Here is a 19,038-nt window from a genome sequence, read left to right on the forward strand (position 1 = left end):
GATGATCTTGGGCAAATGACTTAGCATTTCTGAACCTTTGCTTTTTCATTTTCAAAATGGGAATGATGATAGTACCTGTCTCATAAAGCTATTCTAAAAATCCACTGAGATAATTTATGCTACATTCTCTTAGGAGTGCCTGATACCTGGTGGTCCCATATGGGACTAACAGTAAACTTATTATATGATAAGTCCATGGGACTAAAAATAAAAGTGTAAGTAATCCATTCTTCTATGATGTTTATTTTCAGTGAAATACTATTTGGTTGGCATCTGCTCTTTTAAGACTCACCAATGTTGGTGTGAGCAACCAGAACGTTCAGATAAGGGGTCTGAAACTACATTCCCACTTCTTTTTTTATTTTTTTAAAATGTTAATTAATTATTTTTTGAGAGACAGAGAGAGACAGCGCGAGCAGGGGAGGGTCAGAGAGAGAGAGACACAGAATCTGAGGCAGCAACAGGCTCTGAGCTATCAGCACAGAGCCCGTCGCAAAGCTCAAACCCACAAGCCGTGAGATCATGACCTGAGCTGAAGCCGGACGCTTAACCGACTGAGTAACCCAGGCACCCCAACATTCCTGCTTCTTTGAGATGAGTTTCTGAATTATCCTTATCCTGTGCATGCGCGCGCACACACACACACACACACACACACACACACACACACACACACACAGGCTCCATCCCAGCCTGTTTCACTGATGCTCACCTTGAGCTTTTTAGCCCCCTACTAACCGTAGTTCTTATCATTTCTTTGGTACCTTGGTGTTACCACTTCTTTGCCATCTGGCCCACTTTGTCTCCTGGATCCCTGCTCTCCTCCTCTCTTCTGCTTCTGGATATTCAGAATGATTTCCTGGGATCTCACTTCTCTGACTATGCCTCAGGATCCTTTCCTGTTAACTGCCTGCCGCAGTCAGTCCTGTTAAGTGCAGCCAGGCTCTCTTGGGATCTGCATGGCTCTGCTGTCAGAGAATTCAACACGGGATAATTACCCTTTGGAGGGGAGTATACTATCACCCATCAGCCCTGTTCCTTACCCTCTGTTATTCATCTGTTTTTCACACAAACTCATTGCCATCTGCAGCCTCTTTATTTACTATCTACAAAGGCTTTTTAATTGTATAATGCGAGAAATCATGTCACAGACATAGGCTCATAGATGATGGAAAGCATAAATGTGTGCATATGCGTGTGAATTTGTGTATATTAGCTGCATGGAAGAGGGGCAGCTACCTGGTCAGAAATAAGGCTGCCCTTAGAAACGGAAAATGGGGAAATGAGTGCTGAGCAGGCCACCAATTAATATTCATGAGAGCAACTGAATGCAGACAATTTATGAAACAAATCTTATTCACAATGAAAAACACGTATATTTTCAGGTGAGTATATGACTAGACATAATGCAAGTTAAATATAACATGTTGCCTAGTGGATGTGAAGTGCTCAATTTTGAAGTGTAAAAATGCGGGTTACAGGTCCTCAATTTTTCAGTCTGCAGCCATAAAATTTCCTTCAAGGTCTGGCCCACTGGCCGGGGCAGGAAAGGAGATGAATTCTGGAGTGCAGACCTTCAAAATTTTCCTGGAAAGAGGAAATATAATGTAAGGGCTATGGTACTGTCAGCAAAGGTTTCTGTCAATGAACATTAATGCCAAGCACGTGATAGGCATTCAATAACATTCTCATTGAATTGATTCACATAGTGTAATTTTCAACATACAGACCTCGGCTTCTACTTCACTAAGTAAATAGTGAACACAGAGTCATAAGAATCACTAAGTAAAGAGACAATACAGTTACCCACATCTTGTCTAGTGCATCAATTAGAAATTTACATTTGGCTGGTAGTTTACAGAATGTGGAAAACAGCAGCTCAAACAATTTGGGGGTTTATTTTTTTCTCATTTAGAGAAAATCCAGCACTGGTATGGCCAAGAGGCTGAAAGCATCTCTCTTAGTACATTTATCTTTCCTTTCATTGCTGAAACCTGAATTTATCACTTTCTTATGGAGCTTTTCAAAAAGCCACAAGAAGGGGCCAGTATGTGCCAACTTCTGAAATTTCCTACCGTTTTTCCTAATGCTACAGCCTTGGCTGATGGTTGGTTTAAACTCCATACAGAAGCCTAGCTCCAAGGATGAGAAATAAAGATTTCAGCAGGAAGTGTTTCGAGTGAGCCACTCTACAGTATCTGTCATACCTGATCTTTCCCTTCTCTTCTACCTCAGAGGAAGGCGTATTTCTACTTCTTTTCAAAGTATGATTTTGATCCCACTACTTCAATTTTTCAGTAGCTGACTCTATCAACTGTTGCTCAATCTACTTTCGATCTCCCCTTAACTGTCTGCTCTCTCTCTATCCCAAATCTGTCCTCATCTATACCTTCCTATCAAGGTGTTTGCTTTCTTTTCTCTCCTTCACTTCATCAACATCAACTTTATAGAAAAGATAATCTATATTAACTTTTCAGTCCACAGAAATCTGGGCAGGCCTGTGTAGCCACAGTGTTCTTGAAAACCTGAATAAAGAGAAAATTTTGATTTTGCCTGAATTAGTCAGAATGCAGAAAAAATAAGAATTTGCTTGATTTATCAGTACAATTGTTAATAGCACAGCCATGGTGTTTATATTTCAGAACAAAGTAAGATTCCCTCATAAACTTATGTTTTAAGGATACAAAGTGTAGTTGGGGAAATATGCAAGGGAGTATTTTCTCCTATCTTGGTCCAAGTTTTCTGACCTTCAAGAACAAACCTTTCAGTGAATATATTTGGGTACAAAAATTACATAACAGATCAAAGTGTACTGAGAAATTCCTAAGTATCTGATCATATCAACTATCTTCTAATGTCATATTTTCTGAATTTTAAGTATGAGTAATTTATTCTATAACCTCAAATATACAGGAAAACATAAATTGAGATCCAAGACCACTTATCCCCACTTTTCTAAAGTACCATATTTCAGAGCTCCCAGAAACAAGCTGCTCATAAATATTCCCTGTCTAAGAAATTTGAAAGCCCTCTCCCTTTGGAAACTACTGAATACTGCAAGGGCTGTGTGATCAGCTGCTTCTGCAATATAATCACTTCCAGCACAGTACAATAATTGATAGGACAATCAATCATGAACTCTGTAACCTAATCAGCCTGAAGTAGAATCATGACTAACATGCTAAACTTGGTATTGACAATGTTAGAATTAGAAAGAAGGGCACCTGGGTGTCTCAGTCAGTTAGACAGCTTAAATAGCATCTGATTCAGTTTAGGCTCAGGTCCTGATCTCATGAGCTTAAGCCCTGCATAGGGCTCCTTTCATGAGCTAGACCCCTGCTTGGTATACTCTCTCCCACTCCCTCTGTCCCTTCTCTGCTCATATGCCCCCTCCTTCCCTCTTTCTCTTTCTCAGAATAAATAAACCTTAAAAAAAGAATCAGAGGGGCACCTGTGTGGCTCAGTTGGTTTAGCATCAGACTTCAACTCAGGTCATGATCTCTTGGTCCAATAAATTTGAGCTCTGTGTTGGGCTCTGTGCTGACAGCTCAGAGCCTGGAGCTTGCTTCAGATCCTGTCTGTCTCTCTCTCAATGACCCTCCCCTGCTCGCACTCTCTCTCTCTCTCAAAAATAAGTAAACATTTAAAAAATTAAATTAAAAGAATCAGAATGAAAAAAGTCAAAGATATGCATCCATGGTAAACCCTACTAATCTGCTATCTGCTTATTGAATAAAATATATTTTCACGAATTATCTGTTTATCACAATTCTTTTGTTTGCTAGAAACATATCCATGGCAAAGCTTGCCTTCTTCACCTCAGAGAAAAATCTATAACCTTTCCACACCAAGAAGGCTTACTTAACATGATTGAATGGGAAAATAGATCGGTATGCATCAAAGTAACTTCATAAATGGGGGGTAGAGTGGGGATTGCACTGACATCATGTATGGGTATTCTGATAAAGACCCTAATTTTAAGCTTTCAGGATTAGGAATGTTCTGCTTGATTTAACTGCATTAATATGACCACTAAACACATGAGATATTCCAGCTAAAAATTCTTAAAGACCTATGGTTCTGTTAAAAGTCCCTAATTTACTGATTCTTTTATTTGTTCAGCTATTCCAAGGAAGGGGAAAAATCACTTTGGCTTGTGACCAGTAGATAATTTTAAAGTAAGATTATTATTGGGGTACATGGGTGGCTTGGTTGGTTAACTGTCTCTTGATCTTGGCTCAGGTCCTGACCTCAAGATCCTGAGTTTGAGCCCTGTGTTGAGCTCCATGTTGGGCACGAAGCCTACTCAGTAAGTAAGTTAAGTAAGTAAAGTAAGATTATTATTATTGCAGATTCTAATAAGGATGGTGAGTATAATCACACTTGTTTTCTGTTTGTTCAATGAGGTTTTTTTTCAAGTCTTTCTTTAAACATGAGAGACTCTTGAATACTGAAAACAATCTGAGGGCTGAAGGCGGAAGGGAAGAGGAAGGAGGGTGATGGACATGGAGGAGGACGCTTGTGGGGAAGAGCACTGGCTATTAATATGGAAACCAACCTAACAATAAACTATTTAAAAAAATAAATATCCTTTATATCTAAACATGTACCGAATATGCTCAAATACATTAAAAAGTTAAATGTAAAAAAAAGTTTATTTATTTTCAGAGAAAGACAGAGACAGAATGCAAGCAAGGGATGGGCAGAAATAGAGGGTGAGAGAGAATCCCAAGCAGGCTCCATGCTCAGCACAAAGCCTGACACGGGGCTCGATCCCATGAACCTGAGATTATGGCCTGAGCTGAAATCAAAAGTCGAACGCTTAACTGAGTGTGCCACACAAGAGCCCCTCACTGAGGTTTTCCAGAACAGCTTTATTGAAGAAAAATAACACCACATAAATGGTGCATCTTTAAAGTACACAGTTTGTTAAGTGTTGACATATGTATACACATGTGAAACAATCTTCACAATCAGGATGATGAACACATCCATAATTCCCAAGGTGTTCCCTTGTCCCTTAGTAATCCTTGTCTCCTGATCTCTTCTCTCCCCTTCCTCAAACAACCACTGGTGTGCTTTCTGACATTGTAGATTATTTTGGAATTTCTTAAGATGTGTATAAATGGAATCACAAGAAGGTGTTCTTTTGGGCCTGGCTTCCTTCACTCAGCAAAAGTATTTTGAGATTCAACCATGTTACTGTTTCAACAGTTCATTCCTTTTTATTCATTAGTAATATTTCATGGTACGGGCATATACCAATTTGTTTATCCAAATGGATATCTGAGTTGTTTCCACTTTTTGGCTACTGCTACTACACATAGAGTTGTTATAAACATTCATGTAGAAATTTTTGTATGGACAGAAGCTTTCTTTTTTTATTGGGTACATATCTAGGGAGGGAATGGGTGAGTTCTATGGTAGCTGTGTGCAGTTAACTTTTCATAAACCTGCCAAAATCATGGCTGCATCATCTTACATTTCCACAGGCAGGGTTATGAGAACTCCCATTCCTTCACATCTTTGTCAATATATGTCATTTTAATAAGTGCATAAATGGTATTTTCTGGTGGTTCCAATTTGCAATACCCTTAACGACTACTGCTGTCTACCATCTTTTCATGTGATTATTTGTGATCCATGTATCTTCTTTGGTGAAATGTCTGCTTAAATCTTTGGTTTTTATTTTTATTGGGTGGTTTGCTTATTGTTAAGATTTGAGTGTTTTTATATATCCTGGATGCAAGCCTATTATGAAAAATATGCTTTACAATATTTTCTCCCCATTTGTAGCTACTGTTTTTAGTTTCCTAACAGTATCTTTTGAAGAGCAAAAGTTATTATTTTCCATGAAATCTCTGATCATTTTTTTAATGAGTTGTACTTATGGTGTTGTATCTAAGTGACTGCTCTCAAGCCAAAGGTCGCAGAGATTTTCTCCTATGTTTTCTTCTACAAGCTTTACAGTTTTAGGGTTTGCATTTAGGTTTATGATCTACTTTGAGTTAAATCTTGTGTGTGGTTGGGGTTAGATTGAGGGGTTTTTTTTGTTTTTGTTTTTGCATATGGAGAGCTGATTGTTTCATTCTTTTTTTATTGACTTGCCTTTGTACTTTGTCAAAAATTAATTGTCCATATATGTGGGCTTGTTTTTGGACTCTTTTTTCTGTTCCAGTGACCTGTTCATCTATCTTGATGCTAATACCACATTGTCCTCAGTACTATAGTGTCATAATATTTGAAATCAGAGAGTGTTAGTCCCCAACCTTGTTATTGTTATCCTTTTTCAGAGCTTTTTGGCTTTGGTCCTCTGCATTTCTATATACACTTTAAATATTTATTTTTGAGAGAGAGAGAGAGCAAGAGCAGGGGAGGAGCAGAAAGAGAGGGAGAGAGAGAATCTCAGGCAGGCTCCAAGCTGTCAGTGCAGAGCCTGATGTGGGGCTCAATCCCACAACCCATGAGATCATGACCTGAGCCAAAATCAAGAGTCAGATGCTTGGGGCACTTGGGTGACTCAGTTGGTTGAGCGTCCAACTTCGGCTCACGTCATGATCTCACAGTTCGGGAGTTTGAGCCCAGCATGGATCCTGGAGCCTTCTTCAGATTCTGTGTCTCCATCTCTGTCTGTCCCTCCCCAACTTGTGCTGTCTCTCTGTCTCTCTCAAAAATAAATAAACATTAACCAACTAAGCCACCCAGGTGCCCCCCTCCATATTTTCAAATCAACCTGTCAATGAATCTCTGGAGAAAAGAAACAGATTTTAATTGAAATTGTGTTCAATCTGTAGGTCAACTGACCTATTAACAATATTGACAATTTGAAGTCATTCTAACAGGTCTCTTAATCAAAGGATATCTTTAATTTGTCTCAGCAGTGTTTTATAGTCTTCAGTCTTACACACTTTTTTGTCAGCTTTATCCCTCCCTAACTATTCATCCCTAATTATTCGTAAGTTTTTTTGAGCCTTAAGTGCTATCATATTTGTCATTGCTCTTTGTTTCAATTCTAGATTGTTCACTGCTGATATATAAAAATGCAATTGATTTTTGCATATTGATCTTGTAACCCAAAACCTGGTCAACTCATGAATTTGTCCTAGTAGCTTTTTTTGTGGATCCCAACAGATTTTCTACATAGACTTTCATGTTGTCTATGAATAAAGACAGTATTACTTTTTCATTTCCAATATGGAGCCCTTTTATTTATTTATTTATTTACTTACTTACTTATTTATTTATTTATTTACTTAGCCTGATTGCACTGGCCAGAACATCTAGTATAATGTTGAAAATAAGTGTCGAGGGGCGCCTGGGTGGCTCAGTCAGTTAAGCGGCGGGCTTCAGCTCAGGCCATGATTGTACAGTTCGTGGGTTCAAGCCCCGTTTCAGATTCTGTGCTGATAGCTAGCTCAGAGCCTGAAGCCTGCTTTGTATTCCGTGTCTCCCTCTCTCTCTGACCCTTCCCTGCTTGCACTGTCTCTTTCTGTCTCTCAAAAATAAATTAAAAAAATTTAAATAAAAGAAAAGAAGTGACAAGAGCAAATGTGCTTGTCTTATTGTTGATCTTAGGAAAAAAATCATTTACTCTTTCCCCATTAAATATGTGCTACCTATATGTTTTTATAATTGTTATATATGAAAAGTTTCCTTTCCTGTTTTGCTAGAGTTTTAGTGAGAAATGGACATTGAATTGTGTCAAATTACTTTTCTGCATCTACTGAGATCATAATATGTTTGTGTATGTATTGATGTTAGTATAAAGAGTTGCACTGATTACTTTTGAATGTTAAATCAACTCAGTTTTCCTGGAATAAGCCCAACCTTGTTGTAACGTATTACCCTTTTTTATGTATTGTTGGATTCAATTTGCTCAAGTTTTGTTAAAAATGTTTGTGTCTAGGTTCCTAGGGATATTTATCAGTTATTTTTAAGTTTATTTACTTATTTTGAAGGTGCAGGCAGAGAGAGGGAGAGAGTGAATCCCAAGCAGACTCTGCACCATCAGTGTGAAGCCATATGTGGGGCTCAAACTCACAAACCGTGAGATCATGACCTGAGCTGAAATCAAGGGTCAGATGCTTAACTGACTGAGCCACCCAGGCACTCTGATCAGTAGTTTTATTGTCTGTAATGTCTCTCTCTGGTTATGGTATCAGAGTAAGGCTGGCTTCATAAAATGAGGTAGTAAGAGAACACTCCTCCATTTCTGGGGGAGAGTTTTTATAGAATACATATTATTTCTTCCTTAAATGTTCAATGAAATTCACCTGTCAACACATTTTTTCCATATAGATTTTTTAACATAAACACATATAAGAAACAAACATAAAGACTTTTTGTGATTTTGTTAATGTTTACATATAGCCCTAATTTTTCTAAAATTTTGTCCTTTAGGATCGTTTTTACTGCATTCAATTTAGACAGAATGAAATTTCTGCCCACCCATATACATTTTTTTCGTTTATTTATTTATTTGAGAGAAAAAGAGAGAGTAGGACAGGGACAGAGAGAGAGAGAGAGAATCCCAAGCAAGCTCCACACTGTGCACAGAGCCCAATGTGGGGCTTGAACCATGAGATCATGACCTGAGCAGAAGCCAGATGCTTAACCGACTGAGCCACTGAGGCACCCCAGCCACCCATATACATTTTTAATAACTGTATTGAGATGTAATATATATAGCATACAATTCACCCATTTAAATTATACAATTCAGTGCTTCTTAATATAGTCACAGAATTGTAATAACTATAGTCTGATTTTTGAACATTTTTATCGCCCTCAAAAGAACCCCTATACCCATTAGCAGTCACTCCTTACATACCCCTCTGCAGTTTCTGACAAATGCTAATGTACTTTCTTTGTCTCAGGATTTGCCTATCTGAATATTTCCTATAAATGGATACATGGAATGATACACGTGGTCTTTTGTGGTTGGCTTCTTTCATTTATCATGCTGTTTTCAAAGTTCATCCATGTTGTAGCATGTGCCAGTATTTTCTTCCTTTTTAGTGTCTAATAATATTTTGTTGTGAGCATCATAAAATTTTAAGGAAAACACTTTCAACTTATATTTGATACACTAAGGCTATAAAAAATGGTAAGTTCTTCAGGTAAAAGAAATCAGCAGTTTGCACTCAAGACAGTGGGTTCACAAGGATACCAGGGGGCTAATCACATTAACAGTGGTAAATAAAATACATTCTTTTTTAAGTTAAAAATATATAACAACAAAAAAAGAGATAAACCAAAAAACAGACTCTTAAGTACAGACAGCAAAGGTTATGAGAGGGAAGGTGGGCGGGAGGATAGGTGAAATAGGCAAAGGGGATTAAGAGTACAGTTATCACAATGAATACTGAGTAATACATAGAATTGTAGAATGACTATATGGTACACCTGAAACTAATATAACACTGTATATCAATTATACTGGAATTAAAATAAAATTTAAAAAATAAACAAAAAAATAAACTAAAAAGATAACACAAATTATAGTCATGGTTGCACAACTCTGCAAATATACTAAATGCCACTGAGTTGTAACTTTAAACTTTAAGTCGTATGATATATGAATTATATCTCCATAAAGCTATTTAAAAATTTAAAAAAATTTAATGTTTATTTTTGAGAGAGACACAGACAGAACACAAGTGGGGGGAGAGGGGCAGAGAGAGAGAGGAAGACACAGGATCTGAAGCAGGCTCCAGGCTCTGAGCTGTCAGCACAGAGCCTAATGCAGGCTAGAACCCACCAACAGTGAGATCATGACCAGAACTGAAGGTGGACGCTTAACCAACGGAATCACCCAGGTGCCCCTAATTTTTTTTATTTATTTATTTTGAGAGAGAGAGAGAGAGAATATGAGTGGGGGAGTGGCAGAGAAACTGAGAGAGAAAGAATCCCAAGCAACTTCTGCACTGTCAGAATAGAGGCCAAAGATGTGAAGGGTGGGAGGACTCGAACTCCTGAACTGTGAAATCATGACCTGAGCCAAAATCAAGAGTCAGAGGCTTAAACTACTGAGTCACCCTGGAGCCCCAAAGCTCTTTTTAAAACATGTAACAGTGAAAAGTCTGTTCACCAGAAACGGAAGGGAGGGAACAATGGCAGGAAGCTTGAGCCCCAGGCTTGTGTGAGTAGCTCTTACATATTCTACAGCATACGATGTGTACACAATAGTCCACAGTCCATTGCTTACTACTTCTTTAGGAGTTATATTAACCATGTTTGATGTGGACAGAATCACAAGAATTAGGACAATTAAATATTTTTAAATAGTAACAAAAGAACTTGCTTACTCCATCCTTTTTCTATACCCAATAAATACCATCTTAGGATCCACTATGTACTAGGCACTAGTCAAGGGAGTAGTGATCAGTGATGTGCAAGGATGATCATGGTATGTGAAAAAATATGCATAAAAACAAAACTGATAAGAAAGCTTCCAAAATGTAATGTTCGGCCTGTCTGCAGTTTTCCAATTTTCTAAAATGAACACATATTTCTTTATTTGTCATGTAAAATATCTCCAGAGATTATTTTTATATCAGAAGAGGGTCAGCTGTTATTCAAAACAGTTGTACTAACCAAAATCTCAAGTTATTCCTGTGGAGTTTTTTCTTGATTTTATTTATTTATTTTTTTGCTTGGATGCTTATTTATCTATATATCCATTTATGTATTTGGGGAAGGTGCAACTCTTCTGAGAAGAAAGGGGAAATGTATTAGTTTTCTTTTGCTGTACACCAAAATACCACAAACTTCACAGCTTAAAAAATACTGTTTATTTCAGTGGGTCAGGAGTCTGGACACTGAGTAACTCATTTCTCTTATCATGATCTTGCTAGGCTGAAATAAAGGTATTGGCTAGGGCTGAGGTCTCACCCGAGGCTCTAGGCTGTCTCCCGGATCCCATGGTGGTGGAAGACTTCATTTTCTTGCAACTGTTGAATTTATGGTGGCTGTCTTCAAGGCCAGCTGGAGCATGTCTGCGGTTGCTTCCTCTCTCTGATTAGATCAGGACTACCCAGAATCATCTCCATTTTGATCAACTCAAAAGCAACATCTGCAAAATCCCTTTGCTGTCTACTTCACAGAGCCCACCCACAATCAAGGGGAGGCTATTCCAAGGGCTGTATATTCCAGAGGGTGGGAGTCGGAGGGGCCACCTTAGAATTCCACCTACCACAGAAGGGTTCTTTATTTTTTTAATTTTTTTTTAATAAATAAGACAATCTACATTTTAAACTTTTTAAAAAATGTTTTATTTATTTTTGATACAGAGAGAGACAGAGCATGAGAGTGTGAGGGGCAGAGAGAGAAGGAGACACAGAACCAGAAGCAGGCTCCAGGCTCTGAGCTAGCTGTCAGCACAGAGCCCGACGCGGGGCCCAAACCCACGAATGTGAGATCTGACCGGAGCCAAAGTCAGAAGCCCAACCGACTGAGCCACCCAGGCGCCCCAGAAGGGTTCCTTAAAGGATTAAAAGCTCTCCTAATTATCTTTCAACTCACAAGAACTGCAGCATGTTCTATAAAATCAACTACACACACAAAATTAACAATAGAACTATGAACTACAATAGCAATATGGAAGGACTATGTTTGAAGAACAGAAACGTTAAATCATCTTAATGACATTAACCATTTCTTGTACATACAAATTCTATTGTCAGGAAAATTATAAAAGATCGAAAGGGACATAAAAGTATTAGTGGGTGTCTTGTCCAGTTTACTCATCAAGGTTATCGCCACTTTCACTGTCTTTCAATATTTTACAACTCTGAGTTTTAAGTTACTGAAAGCATTACAAATGAGTTTTCCCTATTCCATATGCAAATGAATGCCCTCAGTAGAGAGACAATTGATTCCCACCCTCCATCCCCTCCCCCGTGGTAAAAGCCAGTTTTTAATTTATTTGTAAATTCATTTCATAAGCTATTTCTGCTCTTTGAATTAGCCTTGAACCAATAACATCTTTCTGGCTCTTTAATTGGTGCATCAGTTAAATAAAATAATTGACATGTATTCATTTTGTATTTGTACGAGTGTCATGATTTTACCTTTAAAAAATTATCCTTTAACAATACCTATCTTTCAAATTCCAAATAATTTTTTAAAATATTCAGTGTCAGCCATGATCATTAGCCTAGCATAGGATTTCTGTGCATGTCATGAGCTAGCCCTTGTGATGTTGATTATCTGTTGTGGCAAGTATTTTGCTACTTCCTTGCTTGATATATTTAAAAACTGCCTGTTTCTGCTTTTAATTTTTGAATCATGCATACTTGAATTAAAGTCATTTTGGTAAAGTAATGAATGACTGCATTAAAGCCTGTAAGGCAGACTTTTAAGAAATTGGAGAATTTGGTCCCCTATGAATCTGTACCTTTCTTCCTAACATTAGGATAATGGGGGGAAATGTTAATTCTCCTTCACAGTTCATTATTTAAAATGTGCTTCAGTAATCAGTCTTTTCTGATTCCATAATTCGACCTACCAGTTTGGTGTAGGAAATCTGGCTTTTTTAAAAACAAGCATGTTATTTTTTTTTTGGTTGAAAGCTGAATTTCCAAAGAAATAAATCAAATGCAGCTTTTTGAAAATTGGAGCTATTATGCGAAACTGATGTATCCTTGCAGAGGAAAAAAGCAAAGCACTTGGAACTAATAGAATTGGCTGAACACTGGGATTTTTAGAAGGCCCTGGCCCATTTCCTGGCTGACCTCTCTCACAGCATAATGTAGCAGTAAATTGCAGTGGCATCTGAGTAATACAGACTCACACATCCTTGACACATACTAGTTCCAATCATAAGTATTTATTATGATTTTATTCAGCTTAAAATGTGTAGGAACATGCACTCACAAATAAAATTTAATATTGGCTTATTTTTTCAAAATTGATTGGAGTAGTAGGTGATAGCTCTGTTCCCTAGCAACAATAACATTGCCTACTTTATGGACACTGACATTAGCCAGCAGAATCAAAGCAGCCTTGAGAAAATTTAAGGTGACAGAAACGCCATATTATTGGATTCCACCTTATTAGGACTAAGAAAATAAAAGATTCACTCAATCATCCCTTTATCCTAGGTAGCTGATATATAGGGCTTTTTGTTTTGTTTCCTTTCTTCATTAGTACTTACAACCCAAAAAAGTGAACTTAATTATCTCTTAGATTTCATCAATGTTCACAGAAATCTAGCAATGCTTTGGAAACCGTCACTTACCCAGTCATTAACAGAAATTGGGAGAATACACATATCTTTAGTTTATCACTGTTAGGGGAGACTGTCTGATGAGGTCTCAGATTATATTCACAAAGCTGGTTTGGTGTCCTGTAGACAGAGATGCTTATGTGTATAGATAACAAATCATGGCCGTGTCTCCTTGATTGAATAATAAGTTAGGGACTGAGGTCACAAAAAGTAATTACACCATGATTTCTGCACCAGAGAAGTTTACGGTCTAGTGGGGAAGACAGACAGAAAACGAATTAGTTATCATATAAAGTCTACAATGTAGGGGGCGCCTGGTTAGCTCAGTCAGCTGAGTATCTGATTTTTGATTTTGGCTCAGGTCATGATCTCAGGGTCACGGGACTGAGCCCCAGGTCAGGCTCCTTGCTGTGTGTGCAGCCTGCTTAGGATTCTCTCCCTCTGTTCCTCTCTCCTGCTCATGGTTTCTCTCTCTCTTTAAAATAAAATTTAAAAACCCCTATAATGTGGAGATACACAATGTGCTATGGAAAAACAAAGAGTGAGATGAAATAAAGAGAGGGATAATAAAAGTGGAAGAAGGAATCACAAGAGGCAACTTTGGGAGAGGGTCAAAGAATTACTAACCAAGGAAGAGAGAAGGCCATTTCCATCAGAGGGAACAACTTTACTAATATGTATGTGCACTGGCTTTTACCTTACAACCGAAAAAATGTACATTTTTTTTCATTGCCATTACAAAAAACACAGTTTCCTTGGCTCCTTGAAATGAAGTGATGGATTTGGTTTCCCCTCTCAGCAGGTCCATAAGCAAGAAGCTTTTATGTCCTGCATTCCAAACCAGAACTAGCCATAGCTACTTTAGTTGACAAAAAGATGTTAATGTAATGAGTTGATTTTTTTTACTTTTTTTTATTCTTAAGATAACAACCATATTACTGGTTTCCCGGTATTTCAAAAGAATATTAAGTGAGATTTTTTTTTTAGAGATAGAGCTTGCATGAGTGGGGGAGGGGCAAACAGCCTGAGATCATCCCAAGCAGGCTCCAGGCTTAGTGTGGAGCCTGATGGGCTAGATCCCATAACCCTGGGATCATGAACTGAGCCAGAACTAAGAGTGGGATGCTCAACCCACTAAGCCAGCCAGGAGCCCATAAGCGAGATTTTAAAAATATAAGAATTTATTTTCTAAATGTCTTCTCTAGATATATTTGGTCTAAGTATTTTTCCTTTTTAGGACAGCCCTTCTAAAATGTAGCATGCTTAAATTTCATACTTGAGGTGTTTGTTACAAATCCTTAAACTCCTCCTTAGTGAATCAGAATATATGCAGATGGGAGGTGGTTCACAGGGATTTGTACTTGCTACAAATTCCTGAGGTTATGTTTAGATATTACTGCTTTATTTAGCCTAAAGGTGTAGCTAAGGAGGAGTTGCTTCCTAGAGCACCACAGAACTGAAAAGCAATTGCAAAATAATTGCCTAAAATTTTTTTAGATAGGTTTATCTATAGATATAACTACAGGTATGAAAAAGGGTAAAAGAAAAAGTTCAAACCGGTTTTATTATTTATTTATTTATTTATTTACTTATTTATGTTTATTTTTAAGAAAGGAGGGGGCAAAGGGAGAGGGACAGAGAAAGAATCCCAAGCAGGCTCTGCACTGTGAGCACAGAGCCCGATTAGGAGCCCAAACTCACAAATCATGAGATCATGACCTGAGCCAAAGTTGGATACTTAACTAACTGAGCACACAGGCACCCCTAAACTTGTTTTATTTTAATGTCTTTCTTAATAAGAGTAAGAATTCACAGAACACATATTTATCAAAATCATTCTTAGAATTTTAAGAAAAAGGCAGCTATATACAATAGAAAGCAACATCATGTTGCAATTTGAAGGTTAGGGAAAGAAAAACTTTCCCTCCACCCTCTTGGGTTCTGTATAGGGATGCGTGAATTAAACTGACAAAAGAGAGATTAGTAAGAGAAAAACACAATGCATGCAATGTACAAATATGAGGGAGGACTTAGTGATGAATAACTCAATGGGGTAGTTAGAATTTGGGGCTTATATACCTAACTCAGTAGGGGAACGGGAGTGGGGGAAAGCCTTTTAAGGGAAAAAAATAGGTTTCTTTAAGAAAGACATAAAGCCTTAAACCAGAACAATGGTAACTCAGCTGACCCAGGATTGGGTCAGTTACAAGACAGAGGGGGGAATGTAAGGACACAGGTCTGAACCAAACTGACTCTAATCATTAGTCAATAGAAGGGCACACATTGCCCAAGGCAGGAGGGACCACCCTTGTAATATCCAATCAGGAAAGGCCAGCTAACACCCTTAACATTTCTAAGGGCAGGCCTAGAAGGCTAGTCAAGCCCTGCATAAGGGTCCTGGGCCCACTCTGTGATTGGTCAATACTCTAAATGTTGTGATTGGCTCTCACCAAAAGTATCAATGAATGGTTAAACCTGCTGTCAATAATATTGTATAGTAATGATTGGACCCCTGTACCGTGTCACAATTTCCTGTAACTCCCCCTTCCCAAACCCATAAAGACCCTACCCCGCCTTTGTTCGGGGCTCTCAGCATGGATCCACTGTGCTGGTAAAGTCTGTGAGCCCAAGCTTAGGCTCGGCAGCCTAAGCCCATAATAATAAAGCCCTTGGCTTTTGCAAGAAAAAAAAATGAGAGAGAGAGAGACATGAGTTTTTAAAAGAACAAGTACAAGATTAAAAAGTTTGTGATAATTTTGTTTATGCAGCTGTGAGTGGTCTTTCGGTCTTCTTCGGTCTTCTTCGTGACTATGAAACTCACTCCAGAGGAGATTTATGGCAAAGTTTACTATTGGTCTCCCTCCTGGCAGTAAAACCCGCCCATAAGAGGGAATTTATGGTAGTCTTCATTTCTCAGAAGTTTCTGCTTTTAAGGGAAACAGGTAAGGGAAGTTTTGAGAAGCTTCTTTCTGCATCTGTTGAATCTCAAATGTCTCCAGCTTAAAATGATCTTTATACCAACTGTGGGGTTCTGAGTGTCTCCTTGCACACAGCAAGAAGCCATTTTGGAATGGACTATGTTCAAGTATTAACAGAGAATGAACTTTTTGCTTTGAAACAGGCAAACAGAGCAAGGGTGTATACAAATAACTGGGCAAGGCACATTGGGTATCAGATACTATTGAGAACTGAAAACAATGTTATTCTATGTGCTCACTTCAGCAGCACATATACTGAAAACAATGTAATTCTGTCCCTGTATTTTTAAAAAATTTTTTATTTATTTCCGAGAGACAGAGAGAGCATGAGCAGGGGAGGGGCAGAGAGAGAAGGAGACACAGAATCCGAAGCAGGCTCCAGGCTCTGAGCTATCAGCACAGAGCCCACCGCAGGGCTCGAACCCACGAACTGTTAGCTCATGACCTGAGCCAAAGCTAGATGCTTAACCTACTGAGCCACCCAGGTGCCCCTCTGTCCCTGTATTAAACAATTCTAAGAGCAGGCATATTTCCCTGGCCCTCTGTTAAATAACACTGACACCAGGCATACTTTTCCTGTCCTTAAACTGGGACCAGGCATAAAAACAGCTTCTTGGGGCACTTGGTTGTCTCAGTCAGTTAAGCGTCCAACTTCGGCTCAGGTCATGATCTCACGGTTCGTGAGTTTGAGCCCCGTGTTGGGCTGTATGCTGACAGCTCACAGCCTGGAGGCCTTTTCAAAGTCTGTGTTTCCTTCTCTCTCTCACTCTGCCCCTCCCCTGCTCACACTCTGTCTCTTGTTCAAAAATAAATAAACATTTGAAAATTTTTAAAACTTAGCTTTTCACTGCAGGAAACATTTGCATTTAGAAGATAAGCCAACTAAAATAGCTCAATCATAAAGATCCACTTCAAGATCCTCATCCTTGCTGTGCTCAAAAAGCCTCAAACTATTTTGTCATAACTTCTGCCCAATCTATAGCAGATTCCTGCCTTCAATATCACCTTAAAATCACCCACTCCAGGCTCTAAACCCTAAAACACCTTATAAACTCCCTTCCTTAATTTCTCCATTTGGGGAAAGTACTAAGACTGGCATTTTGTTTTTCTCTCATACCATAGTAAGTCCAATAAACTTAGCATCAGTTGATCAATAGGTTGTTCCATAAAGATTGTGAAATACTTAAAAAAAAAAAAAGGGTGGGGCGCCTGGGTGGCTCAGTCAGTTAAGTGTCCACTTCTGCTCAGGTCATGATCTCGCAGTTTGTGGGTTCAAGCCCCACTTAAGGCTCTGTGCTGATGGCTAGAAGCCTGGAGCCTGCTTCAGATTCTGTGTCTCCCTCCCTATCTGCCCTTCTCCTGCTCATGCTCTGTCTGTCCCTCTCAAAAATAAACATTAATTTTTTTAATGGTTAAAATATTACTAGTTATCTTTCAACAGAATGCTAGATGTTATGCAGCAGACTGTTAGGGATTATTCGAATCAGTTAAGATTCATACTTTTCACTCTCTTTGGGCTATCTTACTACACTGTATGTTGTGGAAAATTGATAATAATGCAAACTATTTTTATCCATAGACATGCAAACAAAATTTTTTTCCCTGGTGGGTGATGCAGTTTGTTGAAGAACAGATGATTCCATACATTACGCAAAAACATTTTTTAAATTTTTTTTATTTTTGAGAGAGAGACAGTGTGAGTGGGGCAGGGGCAGAGAGAGAGAGAGGGAGATATAGAATCTGAAGCAGGCTCCAGGCTCTGAGCTGTCAGCACAGAGCAAGAGGTGGAGCTTGAACCATGAGATCAAGACCTGAGCCTAAGTCAAATGCTTAACCAACTGAGCCACCCATTCGCCCCTCCACACGTTACATTTTACTTCCCTGTGAGAATTGATTAGTTTTGCATCATTTACAAATTTCATTTGTCTATATATGTGCCTGTTCATTAGATTCTCCTTTAACCAGTACTAACTTCTTCCTTGTTAAATCACTAATGAGTGAATTCAATAAAATCTTTGACGGGTGTTCATATTTGTATAACTCATGATTTTACCTTTTTGAAATTATTCTTTAACACTGGTTAATTGGGGGGGGGGAGTCAAGAGTCAACCCTAGAATGGAACAAATAAAAGGAATGAGACTTGTTTGAAAATCTACATAGGTGATATGCCAGAACTAAAGGGTGCAGAAAACAAATTTGAGACTTGGTACCTAGGACCATGCTAAATGAAGCAGGCTGTATTAGGGTTTTCTAGGCAAAAGGAAAGAAATACAGTTATTTGACTCACATGATCATGGGGCTTGGTGAGGCTGAAATTTGTAGTGCAGGCAAGAACACTGAAAAGTTAATGTTGCAGTCTTGAGTCTGAAATCTGCAGTGCAGGCCAGCAGGCAGGAAGCTCATGCAGGGTTTCTTCTAATGTTGCAGTCTTAAAAAAAAAAACACCTTTTTAATGTTTATTTTTGAGAGACAGAGCACAAGCAACGGAGGGGCAGGGAGAGAGGGAGACACAGAATTTGAAGGAGGCTCCAGGCTCTGAGCTGTCAGCACAGAGCCTGACACAGGGTTTGAACTCAAGAACTGTGAGATCATGACCTGTGCTCATGCTGGATGCTCAACCAACTGGGCCACCCAGGTGCTCCTAATGTTGCAGTCTTAAGGCAGAATGGATTTTTCTTTGGGAAACTTCAGTTTTGCTCTTAAGGTCTTCAGCTGATTAACTGAGGTCCACTCATGTTATACAGAATAATCTGCTTTCCTTCAGTCTATTGACTGTAAATGTTAATCATATCCAAAAAATTCCTACACAGCAACATCTAGACTAACACCTA

The 19,038-nt window shown here is 38.6% G+C and overlaps 1 long non-coding RNA gene across 1 annotated transcript in view; it reads right to left on the minus strand.

Annotated features, from left to right (window-relative positions):
• Positions 1 to 1,338: 1,338 nt before the first annotated feature.
• Positions 1,339 to 19,038, minus strand: part of LOC115283284 — a 60,155-nt gene continuing 42,455 nt past the window's right edge. The window contains exons 2-3 of the long non-coding RNA XR_003904984.1: positions 18,495 to 18,635; positions 1,339 to 1,587 (exon numbers count right to left, since the gene is read on the minus strand). This is a non-coding gene — a long non-coding RNA (uncharacterized LOC115283284). The remainder of the gene's footprint in view (positions 1,588 to 18,494; positions 18,636 to 19,038) is intronic.

Source organism: Suricata suricatta, chromosome X (genome assembly GCF_006229205.1).
Source record: "Suricata suricatta isolate VVHF042 chromosome X, meerkat_22Aug2017_6uvM2_HiC, whole genome shotgun sequence".
NCBI lineage: Eukaryota > Metazoa > Chordata > Mammalia > Carnivora > Herpestidae > Suricata > Suricata suricatta.